Source organism: Capsicum annuum, unplaced genomic scaffold, assembly GCF_002878395.1.
Source record: "Capsicum annuum cultivar UCD-10X-F1 unplaced genomic scaffold, UCD10Xv1.1 ctg1184, whole genome shotgun sequence".
In the NCBI taxonomy this organism is placed as follows: domain Eukaryota; kingdom Viridiplantae; phylum Streptophyta; class Magnoliopsida; order Solanales; family Solanaceae; genus Capsicum; species Capsicum annuum.
In genome coordinates, this window is record NW_025816951.1 from 224,165 (window position 1) to 239,437 (window position 15,273).

Below are 15,273 nucleotides of genomic sequence, written 5' to 3' on the forward strand. Positions count from 1 at the left end.
TATGGTAGGACCCATCCCGGTGAGTGCTTGGCCGAGCAGAAGGGTTGCTTTGGTTGTAGCAAGTTCGGTCATAGAATTAGAGAGTGTTCATATGCTAAATAGGGAAATAGAGATGTTTGTCCCCATACTTAGGCTACTTATGCACCAGCTCCTTTAGGGCGCCTAGCTCCTCCCTAGGGTGCATCATCCAGTATCGATGGCGGTCAGCGTCAAAATTAGTTCTATTCTTTGCCATCCCGTTAGGAGCAGAAGATATCCCCAAATGTTGTTACTGGTATGCTTCGTGTCTTTCATTTTGATGTTTACGTGTTGTTGGACCCTAGGTCGATTTTCTCTTATATGACCCCACTAGTTGTAGTTAATCTTGACATAAGTTCTAAAAAGATTCCCGAACCTTTCCTGGTTTCTACTCTAGTAGTTGAGTTAGTTGTTGCTAGACAGATTTATAAAAAGTGTCCTATCACTGTTCTTCATAAGGTCATGTTAGCAGACTTAATAGAGTTGGATATGGTTGATTTTGACCTTATTCTTGGTATGGATTGGCTTTATTTCTGTTATGCATCCCTAGAATGTTACACCCGTGTGGTGAAGTTTTAGTTCCTTGATAAGCCATTCTTTGAGTGGTCAGGTAATTCAGTATCTCCTAAGAGTCATTTTATATCTTATCTTAAGGCCAGAAAGTTCATATCCAAAGGTTGCATTTACCATCTAGTTCGGGTCAAAGACACAAAGTCCGAGACTCCAATAATTCAGTCCGTCTGAGTGGTCAATGAGTTTCTTGAAGTTTTTCCAGAAGATCTTCCAGGGATACCTCCCAATAGAGAGATAGAATTTGGGATTGACCTTCTTCCAGATACTCAGCCTATTTCTATCCCTCCATATCGTATGGCTCCCACAGAGCTTAAGGAGTTGAAAGAACAACTCAAAGATTTTTTAGATAAAGATTTCATAAGACCAAGTGTTTTTTCATAAGGTGCTCCCATCCTATTCATGCGAAAGAAAGATGGTTCTTTGTGTAAGTGCATTGACTAGTCAGCTGAATAAAGTTACAGTAAAAACAAATATCCTCTTCCTAGAATTGATGACTTATTTGACCAACTCCAAGGTGGAAGTTATTTCTCAAAGATAGATATTAGATCCAGCTATCATCAACTTAAAGTAAGGGAATGTGATATTCCAAAGATAACCTTCAGGACTCGTTATGGTCATTTTGAGTTTCTAGTTATGTCTTTTGGGTTAACCAATACTCCAGCATCTTTGATGGATCGCATTAATCAAGTGTTCAAATAGTACCTAGACTTGTTTCTCATAGTATTCATAGATGATATCTTTGTGTACTCTCATAGTAAGGATGATTATGTAGACCATCTTAGAATGGTGTTGCAGACCCTTAGAGATCATCAATTGTTCACCAAATTTAGCAATTGTGAATTTTGCCTAAGATCAGTAGCCTTTCTTGGTCATATTATTTCCGCTTATAGTATTAAAGTCGATCCCCAAGAGACAGAAGTAATAAGAAATTGTCCTAGACCTATCTCTCCGTCAAACATTAGAAGTTTCTTGGGCCTAGCTGGCTATTACCATTATTTCATTGAAGGTTTCTCATCTATTGCATCCTCTATGTCTAGATTGATCCAAAAGAAAGTTAAGTTCCAGTGGTCAGATTCCTGTGAGAAGAGTTTTCAGGAGTTGAAAACTCGACTCACTTCAGCCCCAGTCTTAGCACTGCCCGATAGTATGGATAGTTTTGTTATTTATTATGATGCCTCTAGAGTGGGTTTGGTTTGTGTGTTGATGCAAAGAATTAAGGTCATAACCTATGCCTCTAGACAGTTGAAGCCTCATGAAAAGAATTACCTAACCCATGATCGGGAATTAGTTGTTGTAGTGTTTGCTCTGAAAATCTGGAGACATTACCTATATGGTGTGTATGTTGATGTGTTCACGGATAACAAAAGCTTGCAGTATGTGTTTACTCAGAGGGAGTTAAATCTCCGACAGAGAAGGTGGTTAGAGTTGCGAAGGATTATGATTTAAGTATGTTGTATCATTCGAGCAAGGCCAATATAGTGGAAGACACCCTTAGTAGGTTGTCTATGGGTAGTATTGCTCATGTGGAGAATGATAAAAAAAAGTTAGATCAGGAAGTTTACCTTTTGGCTAGATTGGGTGTTAGGTTGATTGATTCAACTGAAGGGAATATTTGGGTTCAGAGTAGTTCCGAATCTTCCCTAGTTTCAGAAGTGAAAGAGAAACAAGATATAGATCGTAGTTTGGTCATACTAAAGGAGTCAATAAGAGACCAAAAGGTAGAGGTTATCTCCCAAGGGGGAGATGGTGTACTAAGATACCAAAGTAGATTATGTGTATCTTGTGTTGATGAGTTGAGACAAAGGATTATGGCTGAAGCGCATGGTGTGCGTTACTCCATTCACCCTGGTGCTACTAAGATGTACCAAAACTTGCGGGAAATCTATTGGTGGAGTAGTATGAAGAGTGATATAGCAGAGTTCATATCCAAGTGTGCAACTTATCAACAGGTTAAGGTAGAGCACCAAAGACCTGGTGGTACGTTGCAAGAGTTTGGAATCCCATCTTCAAAATGGGAAGAGATGAATATGGATTTTATGACTGTCTTACCCCATTCGCATCGTCATCGTGATTCAATTTGGGTTATTATGGACAGAGTGACTAAGTCAGTACATTTATTGCCAGTTCACATGTCCTATACAGCTGAGGATTATGCTAAGTTGTATATCCAAGAGTTAGTTAGATTGCATGGAGTGCCTTTGTCCATTATCTCAAATAGGGGTACTCAGTTCACTTCTCAGTTTTGGAAGGCATTTCAAAAGGGTCTTGATACCCAAGTCCATCTTAGTTCAGCTTTTCACCCTCAGACAGATGGTCAAGCAGAGAGAACCATCCAAACTCTAAAGGATATGTTGAGGGCATGTGCACTTGATTTCAAAGGTAGTTGGGATGAGCATTTTTCATTAATTGAGTTCACATATAATAACAGTTATTACTCTAGCATTCAGATGGCCCCTTTTGAGGCTCTTTATTGGAGGAGATGTATATCACCCATAGGTTGGTTTGAGGTGGGTGAGGACGCCTTGCTTGGGCCTGATATAGTGTTTAAAGCTATGGAGAAAGTTAAGTTGATTAGAGAAAGATTGAAAATAGCCTAGGGTCATCAGAATTCATATATAGACGTGGGAAAAAGGGACCTCGAGTTTAAGATTGGTGATTTAGTATATCTGAAGATTTCACCCATGAATGGGGTAAAGAGATTTGGTGAAAAGGGGAAGCTTAATCCCAGGTATGTTGGCCCTTATAGAATTCTGAGTTATGTTGGGAAAGTGGATTATGAGATTGAGTTGCCCACAGACTTGTTAGCCGTTCATCCTGTATTCCACGTCTCTATGTTTATGAAGTGTATCGGTGACTCCACAGTTGTAATTCATTAGAAATCTTGGATATTCAGGAAAGCCTTTCGTACGAAGAGATTTTAGTTGAGATTTTAGATCATCAGATCCATAGACTAAGGAACAAAGAAGTTCCCTTGGTCAAAGTTCTTTGGCGAAATCAGTCTGTTTAGGGCACTATTTGGGAAGCAGAAGCAGATATGCGGACCAAGTACCCTCATCTTTTTGCTGCAGATTCAGATTTATTTCAAGGTAATAAGCTTCCTCAGATCATTTCTTTTCAATTCCAAGTTTTAGCTATATATAGCCATTCATTTGATAGTTCACGCATTTGCAATCAGTTTAGTTATGCTTTCAGTAGTACATATCAGTTATAGCCTCAGTTTTTAGTATCTCAGTTTCGTTAGCCATATTCGAGGATGAATGTTCCTAAGGGGGAGATATTATAATACCCCAAACTTTCTCTAGCTTAATTTTGTCTCTAGAATGTTAAGGGATGTCCTTCAAAATGAATAATATTTGATTCATATAGAATTTCTTGATTTTGACTTTTCATTGTGTGGAAAATTGAATAAGCTTTCCATCGATACCCAATTCGCCTAACTCTGACACTCAGTGAAGAAGTTAGGGCATTTTTAGTGACCAGTGTGTCAATTGGGCTATCACCACCTTGCGGTGTAGGATAATTTCACAATTGTCAAATTCTATTAGCTCACTGTGATTGGACTGCATCGCAGTGAGAATAGCAATGGAAAGTCCACCGCATCGCGGTGGAGGCCAAACCAACTTTTGTCAAATTCCAGTGGGTCACCACGATTGCACCGTGTCGCGGTAAACCCCAAAACAACAATTGTCCATGTCCAGTAAGTCACCACGATTCCATCGCATTGCGGTGGGTATCATGATGACACACTTACCACATCACGGTGAAGCCTTAAACAACATTCCAGTTACGACTTTTAAATTCCAAGGGCAGTTCGGTCTTTTGCTTAATCCCCCAAATCATAAAAATAGAGGATTTATGATGATATTGAGCAAATTATACCTCTTTTTCATCAAGATGTCTCAATTTAAAACCCTAATCTTCAACCTTCATCTCCAAGAATCCCAAGATTTCACCACCCTTTCTTCAAATTATTTCTAGATTAAGGACTTTCAATCTAAGAATTCCAAGAATCAACCTTCAAAGGCACAAATAGCATCTCAAACCAAGCTTGTTCATTAATTGAGGTATGTGGGGTTTGAACAAGGATAAATCTTTCATCCTTGTGCCCCAAAACTTGATTTTATTAAAGATTACATGATTTACAAGTTAGGGTTGATACCCAATTGTTATAATTTTTCATTTATGAAATTATCATGTTATATAAGCCTTCAATTGCAAGAGCTTTACAAATATCCATGTTTGAATTCATAAGATTCATATTATGAGTTATATTTCACTATCTTGATTGAGATTGTTGAAAGCTTTTAAGATGATTGTTGAGCATGAAGTTTAAATATGATTTTTGATAAATTAAAGCTTTATATTTTGATCCTAAGTATAAATGATGAGTTTATAAGGAGATTATGATCTCAACTTTAATAAGTGCTTTCAAAAGCAAAGATTGATCTTTTGATCCTAAGCTAAGCTAAGGAATCCATATTTTTTCACATATTTTGAGATTTAAAGAAGAGAAGCATAATTAGTTTTCATTATAAACCCTTATGCTATTTCAAGGTGGATTTCCTAAAGTTCTTAGCGTAAGTATGGGAGTATTATTTAGCATCGAGTTGGGTATGATTCCAAGGTCTCATGCCCCAGAACTACGTGCCACCGTAGGTTTATGATTTCCCATAGTGGCTAAGATAGTGATAACTTAAGTTAAGGTTCTATTCCGACGACAAGGGTAGAACAACTCCCCCTAACGTGGGAAAGACATTAGACTCTATGTCAGCTCACATGGTTTATGTCGGTTAGAAAAACTCCTAAGCCCAAAGTCCCCAAGTCCCTAAGTTCCAAAGTCCAAGATTTCCTATGTCACTAAGTCTCGAAAGAAAGGAAATGACTGAAAAGATTTTAGAAAACTAAGTGTAGAGGCTCACAAGATTTACTCAGATTACACTTTACAAAATGGTATTAGTTTCAGATTTAGATTTAAACGTGAGATCTTTTTACACTTAGCCAGTATGACTTAAAGAGAAGGTATAAGTACAATCCTTAGAACTAAATGTCATGACTCACTAGATTTATAAAGCTTGATTTTCTATGCATGATTTCAGATTTCAGTATTTTAGACATTCCAGCTTAGGTGAGTCATTTACATTTAGCATGCATGGTTTTATAAATTATGATGATGTTTTCTTATGCATTACACCCCCATATACTCAGTACATCTTCAAAGTACTGATCCATATATATGTCTATGTGCTACATTGTCTTATAATATAGTTTCAGGTGTTCAGCGTTAGCAACGTGAGTAGTTTGAGCATCTCTATCTACGCTTCCTGAGTTGATGAGTCCTCATGATTTGAGGGCCTACTTATTCAGATTTTCCAGCTTTCATAGTAATTGATTTACCATTTACCATTTAGTCTGAGTTAGTTGGGGGTGGGGGGTCTGTGCTAATGGCTCTCTAGTTCTTTAGTAGTAGAGGCTTACCGAACTATTAGTTGATTTCCAGACTTTCAGTATTTGTCATTCAGACAGTGTTTTTAGTTTATTTTGGTTCAGATTTGATATAATACAGTACTATTGCTTGATCAGTTTATCTTGAGTAAGCTCCAGATTTAGTAGCTGGCTCAAAGGGTTAGATTGGGGCTACTCGTAGCCTTGAGCACCGTGTGACATCTTGGGATGAGATTTTAGGGCTTTAAAGCTTTATATACTTGTTGTTGTTGTATGTTGTACTTGATTTGTGCCTTATGTTATGTTACTCTGAAAATACTGGAATTATTGGAAACACTGGAAATATTAAAAATACTGGAAACTCTGATCAGATTTTATAGACCTTCTCTGAGGGATGTGCCAGATATTAGTTATGGATATTGGTTATATATGGGTCGACGAACCCCTCATGGATCCAACATCTTATAGCTTTATCTCCATAGGTGTATACGGAGGTTGTACGACAACCTCGTGCATCATCATTATCATGGAGGCTATGCGATAGCCTTGGAGGTTGTGCGACGACCTCGTGCATCATCATTATTATTATCATTTTCATTGTATTTACTTTATTATGCTTGTGATGTGATTATTTTTCTATATTGACTTGTTACCTATCCATTTATTATACTTTCCTATACTTGTACTTGATGTTCTTGTATATGTTGTCCTTCTGTGCTCCATTTTTACGTGGTATAATATAGTCCTTTCTGGTGTTTGTTGCAATATATGTGAGTATTATAGAACTATTAGTGCAAGCTGTGTGGGCTACTATTATGGGACAATTTCTGATTGCAGGTGACGTGGCTTAGTGTGTATTTTGTATACTTTATTATATACTTTACTCAGTCGGCCAATGATACCTACTAAGTACAAGTGGACCGTATTTACTCCTACCGTACCCTTTTGGTGTTGATCCTGGTTTCGGTATGCCCCACATTGGTTGATTCCAGCAATATTTGGAGCTTTACATGTGTTCGGAGTCTACTACTACCTCTTCTTATTAGACTACGTTTTTATTGCTATTAAGAGATAGAGTTATTCCTATGTATTACATTTTCTTGAATTGTATTTGTAGTTTTTACACTATGACATCAGATTTTGGGAGTTATGGCATTATTGTTTATGCTTCTTTCTGCTTTCATTATATTGATTATGGTTTGACTTCGTTCTAGGAGTCTTGCCTTGAATTTTGAATGTTAATTTCTCTTTTGTATCAGTTTGTGTGATGGTCTTAGTTGTCAAAGTTCACCACGACAAGTGCAATCACGACCCTTGGATTTTTAGGTCGTGACAGCAACCCCCTCTCACCCTTCCTATTTGTGATTTGTATAGAATATTTGAATCGGCTGCTCAAGTCCTTGAGGAGGGATCCTGAATTCAGCTACCATCCCAAATGTGAGAAGCTTTATATAGTATAACTTGGATTTGCAGACGATCTCCTCCTATTTTATAGGGGATACATTGGCTTTATAGAAAGGAACTATGCTTGTTTCCAGGAGTTCTCAACAGTCTCTGGACTGGTTGCAAACACCAGCAAGAGTTCTATTTATTTTGGTGGCATGGACACTACTACGTAGCAAGTTATACTGGACAAGTTATAGTTTTCACAAGGCAACGTTCTTTTTAGATAACTGGGAGTACCTCTTAGTACTGTGCAATCTGTTCCCTTACTGGATAAATTGGTGGGCAGAATTAGTCACTGGACATCTAAATTACTATCATGTGATGGTCAACTACAGTTGGTGAAATCAGTGTTGTTTACTATCCAAACTTTCTCGGCTCAGATGTTCATTTTACCTAAAAAATTTTTGAAGGCAATAGATACTATGGGTTGAACTTTATGTGGACTACACAGAGTGAACCATCTAGGAAGGCACTAGTGGCATGGGAGAAACTATGCCTTCCTAAAAGTGCTGGAGGGTTGAACATTGTTCAATTAACCATATGGAACAAAGCTGTAGTTAGCAAGATGCTATTGAATTTATGCAATAAAAAAGATAAACTATGGGTGAGATAGATCCATATCTACTATTTGAAAAGTGCCACAGCATAGGGAGTATGTCCAAACCAATCCTCAAGGATGCTTAGCAAGATTTTTAAAGCCTCAAAGACACTAGAAAGTGCAGGACTCAATTACACATTTGTTACAAGGATTAATACATTTTTCATCAAGAAGGTATATATATATGCAGCTAGGGGGGATCTATCCCAAGGTAATGTGGAAGAGACTCAACTACAATAGTTATGGAGTCGTCAGATGGAATTTCATTTTGTTCCTTTCTCTACATGGGAAGATGTACACTATGGATATATTAAAGAAATGGAAATTGATTGATGATAGTATGTGTCCTCTGTGTAGTTCAACAGAGGAATCTATTGAGCACCTTTTTTCCTCCTGTCAGTATTCAACCATAGTGTGGGATCTGCTACTATTTTGGCAAGGGTACCACAAAAAAGTTATGAATTGGTCCGCTGGAGTGGAATGAATGATTCAACATATAAATGGTAAAGCTAGCAACTCTCAAATATTTTTCATTGTACTGGCTAGCTATGTATACATGATATGGAAAGAAAGACAAAATAAAGTATTTCATGGTAACACAAGCTGTCCACAAGTGCTTACAACTATTATCATCATGTAACCCATTGTTAGAGGAAGGATGCAAGTGAAGCGTGCAGCAAGAATAGAGGAACTGAACTTTTATCCAACATGAAGAATGGAGTGATAGGTAGAATATAAGGTGGTTCATGCCTATTTGTAAATATTTTTTGATTAATAAAATGCTATTTATTACCAAAACAAGTTATTTAATTTTTTTATTATAGTATTTACAACATATTACTATTACTTTTTTCACACGATTTTTTTGATGTGTCTTCTGACTTATTATTAGTATCTTATTTTTTTTTTCAATATAATGTAGAAGATACAAATTGAATGATTATAAATTTACAAAATGACAATTTGAGAAGAAAAATGACACTAATGGTTCACTTTTTCTTTTTTCTAGACATATAATTAATATAAGCATGTATGTTAGTACTAGATAAATGTTGTCTGTGCAAAGCATGGACCCAACATTTGAAAATTCTATGTAATTTAACATAGCTACTCTTTAAATTTGTTGGGCTTGATCCAACCATTCTGATTATTTCTTATGAAAATAGCCGAATTCTCTATTTCTATTGCGTTTGTTTCTCCATCTATGTTACACGTCATGCAATGATTCCCTGAAATTTAAAACAGAAAAATACGAGCTGTTAAATTAACTAAAGTGACTCAACTTATACATGCCTTCTCTTTAATAAAATAATAATGCATATTAAAATTTCAGAAAAATCAAAGCTAAAACAATTTATGGTACAAATAAAAATAAGCAAGCACAAAATCAACTCAAATACATACAACTAGGAAGCTGCTTATAAAAGATCATTACTTAAATCTATAGTTTAGAAGACCATTACATTACTTAAATCTATAGTTTAGAAGACCATTACTTTCCTTGTATCAATACATAATATTCACATAACTAAGATATCTTTTTAGATAAATAGAAAACTATTGAATAATTTAGTCAGATACAAGTTAGATATAACAGTTAGATAATACAGAAAAAATGTACTACCTTAAACTAAGAAATGCAATAGAACCGCGTGTGTAGATGATAGCTATGACAACAAAAGGCAAAAACTATAAAAACAAAAGAAGATAAAATGCAATAGGGAAACAAAGTTAAAACCACATGTCAACAATATGAGAGGTACAAAAAAAAAGAGAAATTACACCAATATAATTGGTAGGAGCAATTATGGTTTTTAATGACGAAATAACAATTAGCTTGGTCATGTTTAATTCTATCATTCAGAAAAAGGTCCAACATCTATTTCTTCAATGATACTAAATCTATTTGAGAAGCCAAGAAAAAAATAATTCATTAGTACCTCTAATAAGATGACCAATCGATATCAATTATATTAATAAGAAAAAATCATGCTTTTAAGTCGCTTCCATTAAATTTAATAGCATTTACACATGCATTGTCCTTTAGATCAATACCAATCAATTAATATTAGAATCATAAGCAACAATATAGTAAAGTACAAAATGTTAAAGAAAGATACTACTATTATCGGTCCTTAAAAAATTAACTAAAGATAAACCATGTTTACCAATATGTTGAATTCCTTTTCCAGACACCTCTTTAAGGATCACCAATGGACCAAAGTTCAGAACCTCTCATGGCTATCTTAAGAAGAATTTATGGACAAGTATGTGATCATCAAGCAAAGACTGATTGCATCTGGATCAGTGGATTTCCCTTAGAGCTTTCTGTAGTGAACATGCATTGGATACACTCATTTAATCATTAGATTTGATATCTTTAAATCTTCAAGATTTAATATACACCTAGACAACACATGTCAGAAAACCGACTATTTACCATTTATGGTTCTCCCAGTTTTATTTGTTTCATCAATGAACACATCCAGGTTTCATAAGAGCTTAGAGAATAGGCCTTTACTAACATTCTCCTTGAATAGGCTTCTACTTCACCCTCACATAGGTGATTTCAAAACGTTTAATCCTATAGATTAAACTATTTGGTCAAATCTGTAAAATTTAGATAATATTTAAACGGCTTCAAACTACAAGCCTTATCCGTGTATACTAAACTTTGTCTACATCATGAGAATGAGTTGGGTATATTGACACTATTGAACCTATAAGACACAACTTTGTTTGATCTCCTTGAACCTAGTACTTGGGATCTCCAGTCTACTAAGCAGAGTTACCGCCATGCTGACTTGTCCTATGCCGTAAACCCATTCACTTGTATGTTCTCTCAACTCTTTCTCTAGATAGGACTTTTTTAAGTGGATCCGACACATTATCCTTTGACTTCACATAGTCAACAGTGATAATTCCTCTAGAGATAAGTTCTCTAATGCTATTATGTCTTCATATTATATGATGAGAGTTACCGTTATACATCATGCTCCCTACCCTACCAATCGCCGCTTGGCTACCACAATGTATACATACTGGTGCCACTGGTTTGCGACAATAAGAAATATCTTCTAAGAAATTTTGGAGCCATTTTGATTTTTCACCGGCTTTATATAATATGATAAACTCAGATTCCATTGTGAAGCAAGCAATACATGTCTGTTTGAATGATTTCCAAGAAACTACTCCTCCACTTATACTCAATACATATCCACTTGTAGATTTTACTTTATTTGATCAAGTAATCCAATTTGCATTACTATATCCTTCAATTACCGTGGGATATTTCTTATAATGCAAAGCATAGTCTTGAGTGTATTTAAGATACCAAAAACTCTTTTCATTGCCATCCAATAAGTTTTATTGGGATTATTCATATACCGACTTAACTTACTAATAGCACATGCTATATCTAGTCGTGTACAGTTCATGATATAACATCAAACATCCCAACACTCTGGAGTAGTACAACTGTGACTCACTTTCACCTTCATTCTTTTGTGGATTCTTATTCCTAAGATCACATCCGCAACTCCAAGGTTTTTCATATCAAACTTGCTCTCAAGCATTCATTTTGTAGAATTAATATCAGAAATGTCTCTACTAATGATCAACATATCATTCGTATACAAACAAACAATGACCTTTTGATTTAGAGTGTCTTTAATTTAAAGACATTTATCACATTTATTTATCTTAAACCCATTTGCCAACATGGTTTGGTTAAACTTTGCATGCCACTGTTTAGGTGCTTGTTTTTGTCCATAAAGTGACTTAACAAGTTTACACACATACTTTTCTTTACCTCCAACCACAAAACCCTTAGGCTGTTCCATGCAAATTACTTCCTCTAATTCTCTATTTAAGAATGCTATTTTCGCATTTATTTGATGGATTTCAATTGACGTTTGACATCCTAATTGACGTTTAACTCATTACTGGCGAGTATGTATCAAAGTAATCAAGGCCTTTCTTCTGTTTAAAGCCTTTTACTACAAGTCTTGCCTTTTATTTGTCAATAGTACCATCCACTTTCATTTTCCTTTAGAAAATCCATTTAGAACCTAAAGGTTTATTTTCTGGAGGAAGATCTACTAAATACCATGTATGGTTGCTTAAGATGGAATCAATATGACTATTGACCGTCTCTGTCCAAAAGGATGAGTCTGAAGATGCCATTACTTTTTAAATGTTTGAGGCTCATTTTCTAAGAGAAATGTTACAAAATTTGATTCGAACAAAGTGACGTTCTTTGACGTGTACTATGTCTTGGATTCTCATCATTATGTACATCCTCACTTTGTTCATCTCGAGGTCGTTTAGACCCTCCACTGGACTATTCATGTCTAGTTTTATATAGATAAATATGTTCAATGAACTCTGCATTATCTGATTCACTTATCGTATTTTTAGTGATATATAGATGTTCAGATTTATGAACTAAAAACTTACATGCTTTACTACTTTAAGCATATCCTATGAACTTGGACTTCCGCTAGACACCCCTACACTTTGAAATATGTCAAGTTGAGTTTCCTTTCTTTCCCCTTTTCATATGGAATGGATTGTGTCTTACTATAGGGCACTCTATTGAGTATTTGGTTAGCTGTAAGGATAGCTTCCCTCCATAAGTTTTACGATAAACCTAAACTTATTAGTAAGTCTTTCATCATTTCCTTAAAGGTTTATTTTTTTCTTCCGCAATTCTATTAGATTGAGGTGAATAAGGGGCCATAGTTTGATGGAAAATTCCATTCTCTACACATATTTTTGCAAAGGGAGATTCATATTCTCCACCCCTATCACTTTTTATCATTTTGATCTTTTTTTCTAACTGATTTTCAACTTTTGTTTTATATTGTTTAAACGCATCTATTGCTTCATCCTTACTATTTAGAAAATAGATATAATAGTACCTAGTGTAATTATCAATAAAATTTATAAAATATTTTTCCCACCACGAGATGGTATTGACTTCATATCACAAATGTCAGTGTGGATTAAGTCTAAGGGATTGAAATTCCTTTCAACGAACTTCTACGGATGCTTAGCATACTTTGATATCATACACATTTGACATTTTGATTTATTGCACTCAAAGTTTTGGAAAACTTATAAGTTAATCAGTTTTTGAAATGTTTTGTAATTGACATGCCCTAATTGTTGATGCCACAAATCATTAGACTCAAGCAAGTAAGAAGAAACATAACATTTATTGATTTCAACATTCTTTACATTCGTCTTAAATAGATCCTTAGTGCGGTATCCTTTTCCTATGTACACTTCTCCTTTACTAAGTACAATTTAGAAATCAAGTTCTTCCATAACTCCGGTACATACAGAACATTGTTAAGAGTCAACACTTTGCTTGAAATCATTTTTAGGAAGACTTTTCCTGTTCCTTCAACTTTTACAGTTGTGGAGTTTGCCATATAAATCTTCTCTTTGCCTTTATCTGGAGCAAATACAACAAACGAATCTTTATTTGCACAAACGTGGTGGGTGACACTAGAATCCATCCACCATTCTCGAGGATTTACAGCATGGCACATAGATCATCCATTTTGTTCTTGGATTCTGCCATATTATCTTGGTCCTTCTTTTTGCCTTTCTTTGGGGCATGACAATCTGTTGACTTATGGCCAATCTTGCCATAATTAAAGCATTTCCCCTTAAATTTCTTCTTAGGTTGAGTGCTTTCTTGTCTAGCTTTCTTCCATTTTTTTAGTTTTTGTGGTCGTCTTCTACAATGTTTGATCCACTCATTTTAGAACTTCCTTTCAACCTACTTTCTGCGGATTTGTTATATTCTTTAATGTGCGACCTTACTATGAATTCCACATCCAATCTTAGTCTAGTTAGAAATTTCTTCTTTTTAGCTAAATCATTATTAACAACAACCATGTTAAACTTTTTCATTAACTAATTATATTATATTATTATTTATAGTCATAATTTAATTATTTTTAAAAACAGCTTCTCATGTAACTCCTTAAGGTCCCGGTATGATCCCGCTAAGGCTAAGCAGGCTCTCTCTAAGCTGGCAATAGTGACTCACTGGTTTTTTTGCTCCTCACGATATATGTCATAATTTGATCAAGTTACATATGAGTGACGAGTGGTGGATAGCTCTCCTAGTCCCTGAGGAAATTAGGACACTAGCTCCCTAACCTCTATCATTTGACTTGAGATGTCATCAAGGGGGTTGGCTGGCGAAGGTCTACAAGAATCTTTTCCCTCTTAGATTGATTTACCTGTGTCCACTTTCCTCTTCTTACTCTAACCTGGGGCACTCTCGCCTCTGAACTTGAGTGGACAGATAAATGATCCTGAGCACATCCAAGTATCTACAACGTACTCTTCTACTCCTACCCTTTTGCAAAGCTCAATGATAAAAGAAGCAAGAAAAAGGTGCATACCTCCATGAGTTTAGAAATACCTCCACTCTAAAAAAAAAATCTTGCCCATATTGAGCAGGATGCCAAATAGGATGCAAACCACCATCCAATCTCTCAAATTCGTGACAATGGTTATATAGGTTCATGGAGATACTCGGCTGCATATGATGTTCAAACATGGCCTGGATTCTACTGTAAAGTCCTTCATTAGAATATCTTTCTTGGTGATGGACCAGGGAACTACTTTTTCAGGACATAAAATATTGGCTATCTAGGTCCCCGACTCACATGATCTTGCCTATAACTGACACACGACATCATCTGGGAGCCCATACATTATATTAACTTGATCTGCTTTGAAGTTCATTTGTTTGAACCAAATTATCATCATTGGGTTTGTGAGAGAAACTACACTGAGGTTTGTGTAGAACTCATGCACCTAGTACTCATTAGCATAGCTGGGTTTCGGGGGAAATCACATCCACCGAGTCACAGTGAGTCTTGCATGGAATTTTGGGATCTTCTCCTTTAACTTGTCTAAGTTAATACACGATTCAAGGAGTAACTTAGTCTTGTGATAATCATCATAGTAGGTGTGTTGGCATTGTGTGGCCATGAATCTAGTATTATAAAATCTCCCATTTTTGAGGCTGTGAATCTGTAGACAATGCAACTTAGGCCAACATTATTATTATCATATCGAAAACATGCTAAATTAAACAGGTTAGCTCATGTGGTAGTGTTATGAACGTTTTAGGGCCAGTGAGGGATGTGCAGATGTTTTGAAGTCTG